We start from the raw sequence: 12,356 nt of genomic DNA, 5'->3' as shown, positions 1-12,356 counted from the left end.
GTTCCGGTGGGGGCACACATTTTCAACTGTCCCCGTTGACTTATATCAACGCCTGTATGCAGCTATGGGTATTCGTTTCATCGTAATTTCATTCTAACGGGCTGCATGGTGACCGATGGTATCTGTTCCGAAAGAACAGATACCATTTTCATATATATAATCGAACTCTCTCATTGATTTAACATTCTCCTAATGACAGTCTCCATTCTCTTAGGACCTTTTCTAGAACACAAGAGCGGCGAAGAGAGTCTCTCTCACTGTGTGTCTCCAGTTTTTGTCTCAAACCTTCCAGAAATTTTACTTCTGTTTTCGCTTTAGAATGGATATTTGTTAGCGTCTGCTTGATTAGTGCACTGGTTTTACTATCTAAACCCAGTTGATTTGAAGATTTAAAACAGTGACTTCCTATTGACTGGCACATAGGCTTTCCTCAAGCCTACGAAAGTGGTTTCCTAATTTTTAGATCTTATTTTCAGGTACTTATTTACTGATTTAAAGTTGAGAATCTGGTCCGAATATGATCTATTACTTCTAGAACCACACTGAATATTCATCAGTTTGAGATTCAAGTTGTTTCACTGCTCTAGCTAATAATGGTTTTCATAGGATTCTACAGATAAAAAGGAGAAGAGCATATTTCCAGTGTTCTGTAATTACGAAACCTTTTCAGGTCCTATATTCATTTTGAGGCATTTGATGGTTTCCTTGAGTTTCCATACCAGTAGGTGATTCGAGTCAGAGTGCTGAGTGTGCTTTTCCTGAAAAGTCAAATCCTGACTTAGGAGGTTTGCAATATAGTAAATTTTCAAAATATGTGAAAATATGTCAGAGTTTTCTTGGTTATTATGTGTTATTTCTTCAATTTTTGTTTTTAAAGTGTAGATTTTATGTCAAATATTTACTTAAGTTTCATTTGAAAGTCTTACATAAATTTCCAGAATTGTTCATTTTGAATTCGTGGTGTATTTCTTTCAGATGTTTTTATCAAATTTTCTTTTAGTATTCATGATCATCGTTGCCAATTCATTCCTAATTTCAGGGAGTCTTATCCTGTTTTGTGTCTTCTTGAGTTTATTCCTTTTTTGACATGTACTTTGTCTTGTGATTGCTTCATCATATTGCAAATTCCACCATGCACGCTATTTGATTTCTTTTAGTATTCGTGATTAGTGTTGACGTTGCCTTCCTAGTTTCAAGGAATTTTGTTCTCTTTCCTATGTTGTTGTCTTTATTCCTTTTTTGACGAGTACTTTGTCTTGTGACTGCTTCATCACATTGTACATTCCACAATGCATGCAATTTGATTTTGGTCAAGAGTAATGTTTCTTTTGCTGTTTGAACAAGAGACTGTTTTAGTTGTTCCCAATTTTCTGAATATTTAGTTTTCTGTTTACCACTAAAGTTTCTTCCTTGCCTGATTTTCACGATATCATATTTCAGAGTCCTTGGTTTGGCTTCTCTTTTGGTATTCAGAGGTCTTTCAGTTGAGATAAATAGTTATCTGAATCTAAGTCATGATTTTTTATATTGTAGATTGCTTGGGAGGAGTCTCTAGATATTACAACACGATGTATTTGGAATTCACCTAAATTTATTTAGTGTTACACCATCTTTGCGTTGTAAGTGACTAACCATTCTACAGACCTCATTGCGAAACTTAGTGACATGTAGTTGGCTTCGGCGACGCTCCATTACGTGAAGGTTGTTCGTTGACCAACTCTTTTCCCGAAGAAACTACGGCCAGCAATAAATGCGAAAAACAATTACTTTTGTTTTCACGTTCAAGCAGGCGATTGTCCTTTGATGAGTTTTTCAAAGAAAGGCTTTGTCAACTTTCGGGCATATGGACAACTTCACAAAAGATTTTTGCGGATATTTATGAGATGCTAAACAGTTTCTTTGACGCCGCGCTCTGGTCGTTATTTCTTCTGTGTGCGATCGTTTCTGCTTTGGATCTTTCTTTTCTCTCAAGGACCTCAAGTGCCACTCCCTCTACCCCAAGCAGTATCATTTTTACACCTGCCCGTGTTTTTGACGTCTAATTACTGTGTGGAGTGCTGATTTGGAATGCAGATATCAGCGTCTCTGCAGAAAGAAAGTTATACTCTTCCCTAGTGGCATATTTATATAACTCACTCCCTCTTCCAAAATGTATACATATTTAGTCATTTCTCCTTTGTAATATAGACCTGTACCGCAACGTGAAAGTGCATTAGAATCGTTATCCTTCAGGCTATAACCAATTAACATTGATTGTACAGAGACTCTTAAAATACACTTTGAACATCAGAACAATTTGAAAAGTTCAGCCAACCAGTTGCAAAACAAAGGTTTATTAGCCCTAGACCTAGGTTTCCATATTATTAAAAATATATTCTTCAGGAGCGGGCCTTGTTACATCACTAGGTGGTAAATTACATTAGTTGAATCCAGATGGCTCTTATCATACATAAAACTAACTTAAAAACGATAATGAAGCGCCAAAGGAACTGATATAGGCATGCGTATTCAAATACAGAGATATGTAAACAGGCAAAATACGTCGCTGCAGTCGGCAACACCTATATAAGACAAGTGTCTGACAAAGTTGTTAGGTCGGTTACTACTGCTACAATGGCAGGTTATCAAGATTTAAGTGAGTTTGAACGTGGTGCTACAGTTGGTGCACGACCTATGGGACAGAGCATCTCCTAAGTGGCGATGAAGTAAGCATTTTCCCGTACGACCATTTCACGAGTGTATCGCGAATATCAGGAATCCGGTAAAACATCAAATCACCGTCATCGCTGCGGCCGGAAAAAGATCCTGCAAGTATGGGACCAACGACGATTGAAGAGAATCGTTCAAAGTGACAGAAGTGCAACCCTTCCATAAATTGCTGCAGATTTCAATGCTTGGTCGTCAAGACGTGACAGCATGCGAACCATTAAACGAAACATCGATACGGGCTCTCGGAGCCGAAGGCCCTCTTATGTACCCTTGACAACGCCGCGACACAAAATTTACTGCTCGCCTGGGACCATCAACACCGACATTGGACTGTTGATGACTGGAAACTTGTTGCCTGGTCGGACGAGTCTCCTTTGAAATTGTATCGAGCGAATAGACGTGTGCGGGAATGGAGACAACCTCATGAATCCATGGATAATGCATGCCAGCAGCGAACCCTTCAAGCTGGTGGAGGCTCTGTAATGCTGTGGGGCGTATGAAGTTGGAGCGATATGGGACCCCTGATACCTCTAGATAATACTCTGGCATGTGACGTGTGCGTAAGCAACCTGTCTGATCACTTGCATCCATTCATGTCCATTGTGCATTCCGACGGACTTGGGCAATTCCAGGATTTCTACAGAGTGGTTCCAGGAACGCTCTTCTGATTTGAAACACATCCCCGGTTCAGCAAACTCCCCAGACATGAAAATTATTGAGAATATCTGGGATGCCTTGGAACGTGCTGTTCAGAAGACATCTCCACCCCCTCGTGCTCTTACGATTTATGGACTACCTGCAGGATTCATGGTGTCAGTTTTGTCCCGCAGTACTTCAGACATTAGCCGAGTCCGTACCACGTCGTGTTGCGGCACACCTGTGTGCTCCCGGAGCCCCTATATAATGTTAGGCAGGTGTACCAGTTTCTTTGGCTCTTCAGCCTAGAAACATCACATGCCGTGGGTAAGACAGCAGCCAGATTAATTCTGCGTACGACAGAATAAATACCCACTGGTAAATGCCCACTGGTAAAGGCTCTTGTCAACATAAAATTATAAAACGAGTCAAAGGATAAAATAAGTGCATAACTTTAGTATACACTATGCCAGAGACAAAGTTCTTTGTCTTTTAATTTTAATTTGACCGTGACCTAAATGGATAAGTGACAATTGGATTTAGTTGCTTCGTGAGTAGTTTTTAACGAAAATGTGCGTGCTCAACGATGTTCAGGCAGTGATAAAGGATGTTGCAATCACCAGCCCCAAGATGTTTTACACTTCCAGAATGAGATTTTCACTCTGCAGCGGAGTGTGCGCTGATATCAAACTTCCTGGCAGATTAAAACTGTGTGCCCGACCGAGACTCGAACTCGGGACCTTTGCCTTTCACGGGCAAGTGCTCTACCAACTGAGCTACCGAAGCACGACTCACGCCCGGTACTCACAGCTTTACTTCTGCCAGTACCTCGTCTCCTACCTTCCAAACTTTACAGAAGCTCTCCTGCGAAACTTGCAGAACTAGCACTCCTGAAAGAAAGGATATTGCGGAGACATGGCTTGGCCACAGCCTGGGGGATGTTTACAGAATGAGATTTTCACTCTGCAGCGGAGTGTGCGCTCACTCCGCTGCAGAGTGAAAATCTCATTCTGTAAACATCCCCCAGGCTGTGGCCAAGCCATGTCTCCGCAATATCCTTTCTTTCAGGAGTGCTAGTTCTGCAAGGTTCGCAAAAAATGGTTCAAATGGCTCTGAGCACTATGGGACTTAACATCTGTGGTCATCAGTCCCCTAGAACGTAGAACTACTTAAACCTAACTACCCTAAGGACATCACACACATCCATGCCCGAGGCTGGATTCGAACCTGCGACCGTAGCAGTCGCGCAGTTCCGGACTGAGCGCCTAGAACCGCGAGACCACCGCGGCCGCTGCAGAGTGAAAATCTCATTCTGGAAACATCCCCCAGGCTGTGGCTAAGCCATGTCTCCGCAATATCCTTTCTTTCAGGAGTGCTAGTTCTGCAAGGTTCGCAAAAAATGGTTCAAATGGCTCTGAGCACTATGGGACTTAACATCTGTGGTCATCAGTCCCCTAGAACGTAGAACTACTTAAACCTAACTACCCTAAGGACATCACACACATCCATCCCCGAGGCAGGATTCGAACCTGCGACCGTAGCAGTCGCGCGGTTCCGGACTGAGCGCCTAGAACCGCGAGACCACCGCGGCCGGCCAAGGTTCGCAGGAGAGCTTCTGTAAAGTTTGGAAGGTAGGAGACGAGGTACTGGCAGAAGTAAAGCTGTGAGTACCGGGCGTGAGTCGTGCTTCGGTAGCTCAGTTGGTAGAGCACTTGTCCGCGAAAGGCAAAGGTCCCGAGTTCGTGTCTCGGTCGGGCACACAGTTTTAATCTGCCAGGAAGTTTCATGTTTTACATTGTTTGTATGATATATTCTGAGAAAACACAGTCTACTTACGATAAATCTCGTCACAGGTCAGAATCTTAGTATTACGTCGTATGCTGTAACAATGGTGAACGGAGACATTCCTCACTGCAATCTAATAAATGGTCACCTTGGTTGGCATGTACATGAAAATATACGGCACACTGTCAACCATTATAAATCAGTTGTCAGTAGATATCATTTGTCACGAAACGGCAATGTTTTGCTGAGGTCAACCCACGGCGGTGGGGACTCAGCCTGCACGACTCAAAGCGTATCTCAAGGCTCCGTCCAGTCTCGATGGACTCCACAAACTCGAACTCTTCCCAGACTCGTCTAAATGACGCTTCATTAACTTAGCTGTAGTGGCACTTGACAACCGATTTTGCCTACCATCGATCTGTCTGGGGCAAAAATGTGTTTATCGTTGGGTAGGGATCGCGGACTTCGAAAAATGCACAGGACACATCCATCTACAAAAAAAGGTAATATACACCACTTACATCTACGTCGCTGGGAAAAACGCAACACTAACAGTGACAAATTCATTTTATCAACAGGTGATGTGACAGTGAGTTCATCATTGTAAGAGCAGGTAACAAGTTCACACCAAATGGAAGACACAGGTCACAGTAATGGGTTCACAAAGAGTGTATCGCCCCAATGGCGACAACGCAGTCGTGTATTCTCACATGCAAGCATCATAAAGGTAAAACATTGTCTCAAGTATCTTACGCTTTTTACTTCATTTCGGCAATGGTTTTTGCAGGCTAAGCTCCCAGGTCTCCATGACCCACACGAACTGAATTGGCGAGAGGTATGCTGATCTGGATGGATATGTCAGTTATGGTAGACCACGAACAGCCGTATGTGGACGTGCATTATTCTGCTGAATATGCATATCTCTTTCATATCGAAGAAATAGCAGCAGCACGGGGAAACAACCTGTGAAATGTAGTGGGCACTGGTTACTTTACCCGGCAGAAACACCTGATGTGACGATGTAACTGCGAGTTATAAGTGATGACTCCCCACACCGTGAAGCCTTATGTGGAACCTAAGTGTCGTGAGTGAACACACTCTGGAATAGGCTGTTCGCTGATCTACGTCGTACACACGCCCATCACCAGCATACAAACAGAACCGACATCTCATCGCTGGATACGACAGAGTGTCGTTCCACTCTACCATTGACTATTTCACGATATCAGAGTACATTTGGTTGGCGGTGGTCACCTGGCCAGAGACATATGTGATCTTAGTCCTGCTGCAAGCAGATGGTTCCCAATGATCCTCGGTGACACAGCACGTCCAACATGTTCCCGAATGTCTTCGTGGATGACGTTCGGTGGTCCACTGCTGCGCATACAATGCATCGATCTTGACGTGCGTCTGTACTAAGCGGGCGTCCACAACCTGGATTACATGTTCCACAGACCACTATTGAAAGCGGTGACACACCACCGACACACTTTGCTCAACATGTGCAGCTGTTCGTCGATGCATCCATCCAGTTTCCCGTAGGCCGACAATGCGACCTCGTTCAAATAACTGTTTAGCTGGAGTACGTACTAATCGGTGGAACACTGTTGTGACCTAGAGAGCATGTTTCAGTCACTGTTCAAATACAAACTCAGTACAGTTACTGTGCGCAGAGAAAAATCGAGGACACACCGCCAAACCTCCTGAGCGACATCTGATCTGATCGCCTCTCAGGATACACATATTATACCATGGTGGCACTGAACGTAGTCACTGAGAGTGTTGCATTTATTCCGGCACTCTGCTTAACGCAAAACACCAAAACGTATTCCGAATTCAAGCATTATTACGTACCTCGAACAAAACATCTTCATTCATGGACATCAGCAAAGGTTTCAAAACTACCATTCATGCGAAACTCTATTCGCCCTTTTTATACGTAATATTCTCAGTGTCATGGGCAGAGGGTTCACGTTGATTCATCTGTACACGTCTTCCTAAAGGCTTTGGATTCGGTACCACCCTGTAAAGAAATTAGCTTCCTACAGGATGTCCAATCAGGTGCATAACTGGATCGGAAAGATCCTGACAGGCGTCCGTCCCCATAGCATAGCGGTAGCGTTACTACCTACCACGCAGGGGGCCCGGATGTTGTGTGTCCTTCATCATCATTTTCATCATCATTGACTCGCAAGTCGCCGAAGTGGCGTCAACTAAAAAGGACTCCCCCGAAAGGGGCCTCCCAGCCCACAATGCCATCCGGTCATTTCCATTTTTTTATCCTGATAGGCAGGACACAAAACATATTCCCGAGTAGACAGTCATCTACAGATACTGAAGCATCACCTACCGCGGCCCAAGAGAATGTAACAGAAAATTGGTTGTTCATTTTATACATTCTTACTTATTATTGATAAAGAATTTATCTTAAGAAAATTCTAATCGGTAAAAATTGTCGTTATTACCAGTCATATCTTGATAGTCTGTGGGTATGGTGCGATGTTTTTCATTTAGCTCTTCGGTAGTTTGAAACAGATTGTCATTTCATACAAATATTTGATCGTAATAAGTAGAGATGTGAAGTGGAACGACCACATAACCTCAGCTGTACGGGAAATAAGTAGCAGATTACGTTTCATCAATACGGTACTAGAAAACCTCAGTCTGTCTACGAATAGAAACTTCATAGAAAACAATTTTACAGCTGAAGCGTTTGGGTTTCACAACAAGTCGAACTCGCACCGGACATGGAGCGAAGAGAGTGTTTACAGTGTTTTTGACTAAAGAGACAGTCTAATAGAAATGCTGAATACTCTAAAGCGCCAGACACGAGAAGAATTTTGTCATATATCTTAAGAGGAAAACATCAAGAAACTACATATATTCTTTCGTCCCCTTTATAACTGTTTCATAGAGACTACGCAGGTAACATTAAGGAAATAAACATACATGTCGAATCGTACTTGTCGTTTTTCTTACGGTCTATCCTTGAACTGAACGGGAAGAAAATTTGCATATGACAGAATGAAAAGTACCGTCTACCTCGCTTTTCTTAGGGATTGTTAGGAGTATAGATTTTGATGTAAATTACGTCGATGTAATATTCATTTCACATTAACTTGTGGAATTTTTTTGTGTCTGGATTCCAGGCTCAAGTGCAGAGCATTGTACTGCGATATTAAGCTTACAAACGTCAAGGGATATTGAAGATGCAATATACAAGGCGCACTGAGAGACCAGCAAAAAGTGCATGGGCACTAATAACATCCAAACCTTGCCATGGGCACTAGGGGATGTATCTTCCACAGGCAGTGGATCAGGCTAGACATCTTGCACGAAATAACCGTTGGTCACTGTGTTAGTTGTTACATCGTAACAAAGTAGTCATTATATTGTTCACAAGTCTATCAGAAATAATAGTTTGCTGGAGAAAGATACATCCAGTGACCGTGTAGGAGCTGTTGCAAGAGCTGATGATCTTCTTCGTGTTCACATTTAACCATGCTTCATCAGAAAAACCATTTTAGGATGAACCTCTCTGTCACATACGGACTGCAACAGACAGCTTGAGAGCTGACGTCGAGGAACCGGCATCTGTTATCAGATGCTCCTGACAGATCAGCGTGAAGTTCGAAACGTCACAACAAGTGTTGTCTCAGACTTCTTTCCAGAGTTGTTCAGAATTCGACTAGATCGTCTAAAACCAGTGACCTCCAAGCTACCTGGATATAAACTGACTTCCAAGCATAGACCTCCCGCGTGCCTTCTAAATCCTGTCCTTTGCGTGTTCCGCAATGTTGTAGTTGGGCAGAAGCAGGGAATTGTCAGATTAGTAAGGTGCTACAATGCGTCATTGGAAGAGGTGAGCATATACCGGAATAACTTCTTCCTTCAATTATGCTACGAATTTTACAATTTCTCTCGGTGGCTTCTTTTTCTACCTGGATATTATAACAGAAAATAGGATGTTCCATAAATACTTTGTGTTCTTTGTATCATTACTGTTGTGTACATACTGCGAGAAACAGACAATCATTTGCAGCACCATTCCCGATATCCGTCATCTTGTTCATGTATGTGTGAAAGCCAGCAGCTACACTTATGTTTAACCTGTGAGTTCATACTACATTATGACTCTGGTTGAACAGAACGTCGTCTGACTAGCCTCACCTTAAATCCTGTAGTGACCAGAAATTTTCTCATGGAACAACGGAATAATGAAAAGAGATTAAACATGCACTAAAAGAAAAAAAATTGAAACCATAGCACTTTCGTCATATCTAAAGTAGCCACTTCCATCTATGTTAATGAATGATACAGTTTATGAATAATTCGTGCAACTGAAAAGGACCTACGCATTGTTCCTACAATACGTAATAAACTGAAATGAGGTGGTATCAGAGTCAAATGTCACGTCTTCCGCATTGCACACACATGCCTTGAAGCTTCACTACAATCCACACTTACGTTGCTAGCTGAAATTTTCATTTAAATAAGAAAGTATAACCTCTGCTAAAGAGAGGTTGTAATCTCCCCCTCCCTATCGTCCTACTGGATTGCTATATAACTGAACGTGATCTCACTTGCCTAGAGAAATTTTACAGTGATTAAGGCCATCGTTACTGAAGGAAAATAAGTAAAATGATAAGAAGCGAGATAAGTACTCACTAGTTACAGTGTTTACTTTAGATAGTTTTTCATAAATATTATAATCATTAACAGATCCCATTTCTCATTATGAGAGTTTGTGTGTTTCAAGCAAGCGTCCCGATAATACTTAAATGTTTACAACAAGTTTTTAACTGGTTGTGCTGAAAAGGAAAACGCCACGTTCCACACGTGTATTTACAAAGGACTCCGCAGCGTTGTAAGAGTCGGTAGCGACTCAGTCCCGACATGGCATTGTTGCGTGTGCCACAGCGGCACGTTTGTTCTCTCTGTGCAGTAGCATTCCAGAAAAATCACTCCCGAGTGATCGCAACGAGTCATAAAACAAACAAATGTGTATGAAATCTTATGGAACTTAACTGCTAAGGTCATCAGTCCCTAGGCTTACGCACTACTTAACCTAAATTATCCTAAGGACAAACACACACACCCATGCCCGAGGGAGGACTCGAACCTCCGCCGGGACCAGCCGCACAGTCCATGACTGCAGCGCCCTAGACCGCTCGGATAATCCCGCGCGGTGCAAGGAGTCATATTTCCATCGCAGTGGATAACTCAACACTGTCCATATTCAAAGGATACACAGACTTGAAACTTATATATTGTCTGAGTGCATCGATATTCACTTACATAATACATGGTGTAAAATAATTTTTACAAGATATTATTTACAAACTTACAAATGATATCTATATCAGAGAAACATTTATGCTCATTGGTCATGGCTTGGGTTTCTCTTTTTAATTTCAGTTGCTTTCAGAACATTTACTCTGCAAGCTAAATTTCTCGTGATACTTTTTGAAAATTTGTTGGCGACACTCTGGTCCAAGAAATAAACATGGGAAAATTTTGAAAATAACACTAATAATTGTTTTCTGGAAATTCTTTCTCAGATTAATCAGTTCTCGACTGATAAAACTTAAAGTCAACATCGTGACGTACACTTAACAGCTTGCCAGAATTAGGAAAAACTAAACAGTAAGCGTTAGCGTGAGGTACACTGGCAATCTTAAATGGTCCATTACAAATGAATTTAATTTTTTAAATCCCATTATCAATCTCGCTTGTTTTTTCGTTCCCTTTACCTAGAAACAGGTCGCCAATTGCAAATTTAGGTAACCGCGCTTTCGCCTCATGACGCCGTATTCGCACCTCGGCTTGTTTTTCATTACCTCTCGAAACGTTCTTGCTTAACCTCAAAGCAAGTACTAACTCGCTGAGGGAAATCAATTATCTCTTCCACCAAACTCTTAGACGTATGTTCTAATGGATTTCCTTCGAAGTGAATCCTGTAGATTTGTGGGTCAAAGCATTCATAATCTTTTCAAAATCGTTCATCTATTTGCCCCACGTTCTGTGATTGTGGTGCCAATACGTTCGGCAAAATTGCCCCAGCTCGCTCATGTATCGTTCCGCTGATTTTCTGTCCTCTCAATAGGCCGAGATGCGTATCACTTCAACCCGTTTACTTTCCATACCTTCATTCCATAATATCAAAGCAAACTGTGCCCCATTATAGGACCAAATCCCTTTTGGTTTGCCAATATGCACAAAGTAATCGTTTGCAAGTTTGTTATAAACGGCTTTAGCTGTTGCCTTTCTTATCGGATATCACGTAAAGAACTTAGAAAAGGCTTCCGTCACTAATAATGTGTAAGTCAAATTACCTGCGGTATTTGGCAGAGGACCATATAGGTTCGTACACACTAACTTTAGTACATCGTCAGGTCTTATGCTCTGCCTAGTGCCACGATTTGTGCAATTGGTCATTTTCACCCTCTGACACTTGTCGCAAGTCTTTATCCTATCTGTTATTCTCTTTAACATCTTGTTAAAATTCACAAAGGGGGCTCTGAGCACTATGGGACGTAACATCTGAGGTCATGAGTCCCCTAGAACTTAGACCTACTTAAACCTAACTAACCTAAGGACATCACACACAACCATGCTCGAGGCAGGATTCGAACCTGCGACCGTAGCAGTCGCGCGGTACCGAACAGAAGCGCTTAGAACCGCTCGGCCACCGCGGCCGGCTAAAATGCACAGCCTCAGCCATTTTCTCCGTACATTTCTATGGTTCGTAACGACCGTAGGCTAAGTGATAATAGTCAACTATTTTGGTGATGTACTTAGTGGGCCAACACACTCGCCAAGTGTCACTATTTTCATCTATGCTCATATACAGGATATATTCTATAATACTTTTTCAACTTTTCTCCGTCTTTATTCTTTTCGTCATACTTGGTCTTCACAATTTTCAAGCATTCGCTCTCGCTTTGATAACGGAACATATTTTTACAAGTATTCTCTGTCTTCCTTCGTTCTTCCAGGTCTTGAATGTAGTACAATTTCAGTGCAGCTTCGGATTTGCTATCCCGTAACAAGTCCTCATTCACATCAATGACATTTCTGAAAATTCCGTCTGGCTCTGACACCGACAGTGGTTTTTTAATTTTCTGTTTTTGGACTTTCTTAATTTCTATCTGCCTGTTCTTCGGTTCTTGAAGCTGTTTTGACCCAATCACTGAAACCTTTTTATCAGTTTCTTCGATTAACGG

The 12,356-nt window shown here is 42.1% G+C and overlaps 1 non-coding gene across 1 annotated transcript; it reads right to left on the bottom strand.

The window, feature by feature from the left end:
• Positions 1–4,057: 4,057 nt before the first annotated feature.
• Trnas-uga (transfer RNA serine (anticodon UGA)) lies at positions 4,058–4,132 on the bottom strand. Its single transcript has one exon. It is a non-coding gene; the product is annotated as a tRNA-Ser (tRNA).
• Between the last annotated feature and the right edge of the window lie 8,224 nt (positions 4,133–12,356).

This window comes from Schistocerca cancellata, chromosome 3 (assembly GCF_023864275.1).
Source record: "Schistocerca cancellata isolate TAMUIC-IGC-003103 chromosome 3, iqSchCanc2.1, whole genome shotgun sequence".
In the NCBI taxonomy this organism is placed as follows: domain Eukaryota; kingdom Metazoa; phylum Arthropoda; class Insecta; order Orthoptera; family Acrididae; genus Schistocerca; species Schistocerca cancellata.
This window is presented reverse-complemented; position numbering and strand designations above follow the sequence as displayed.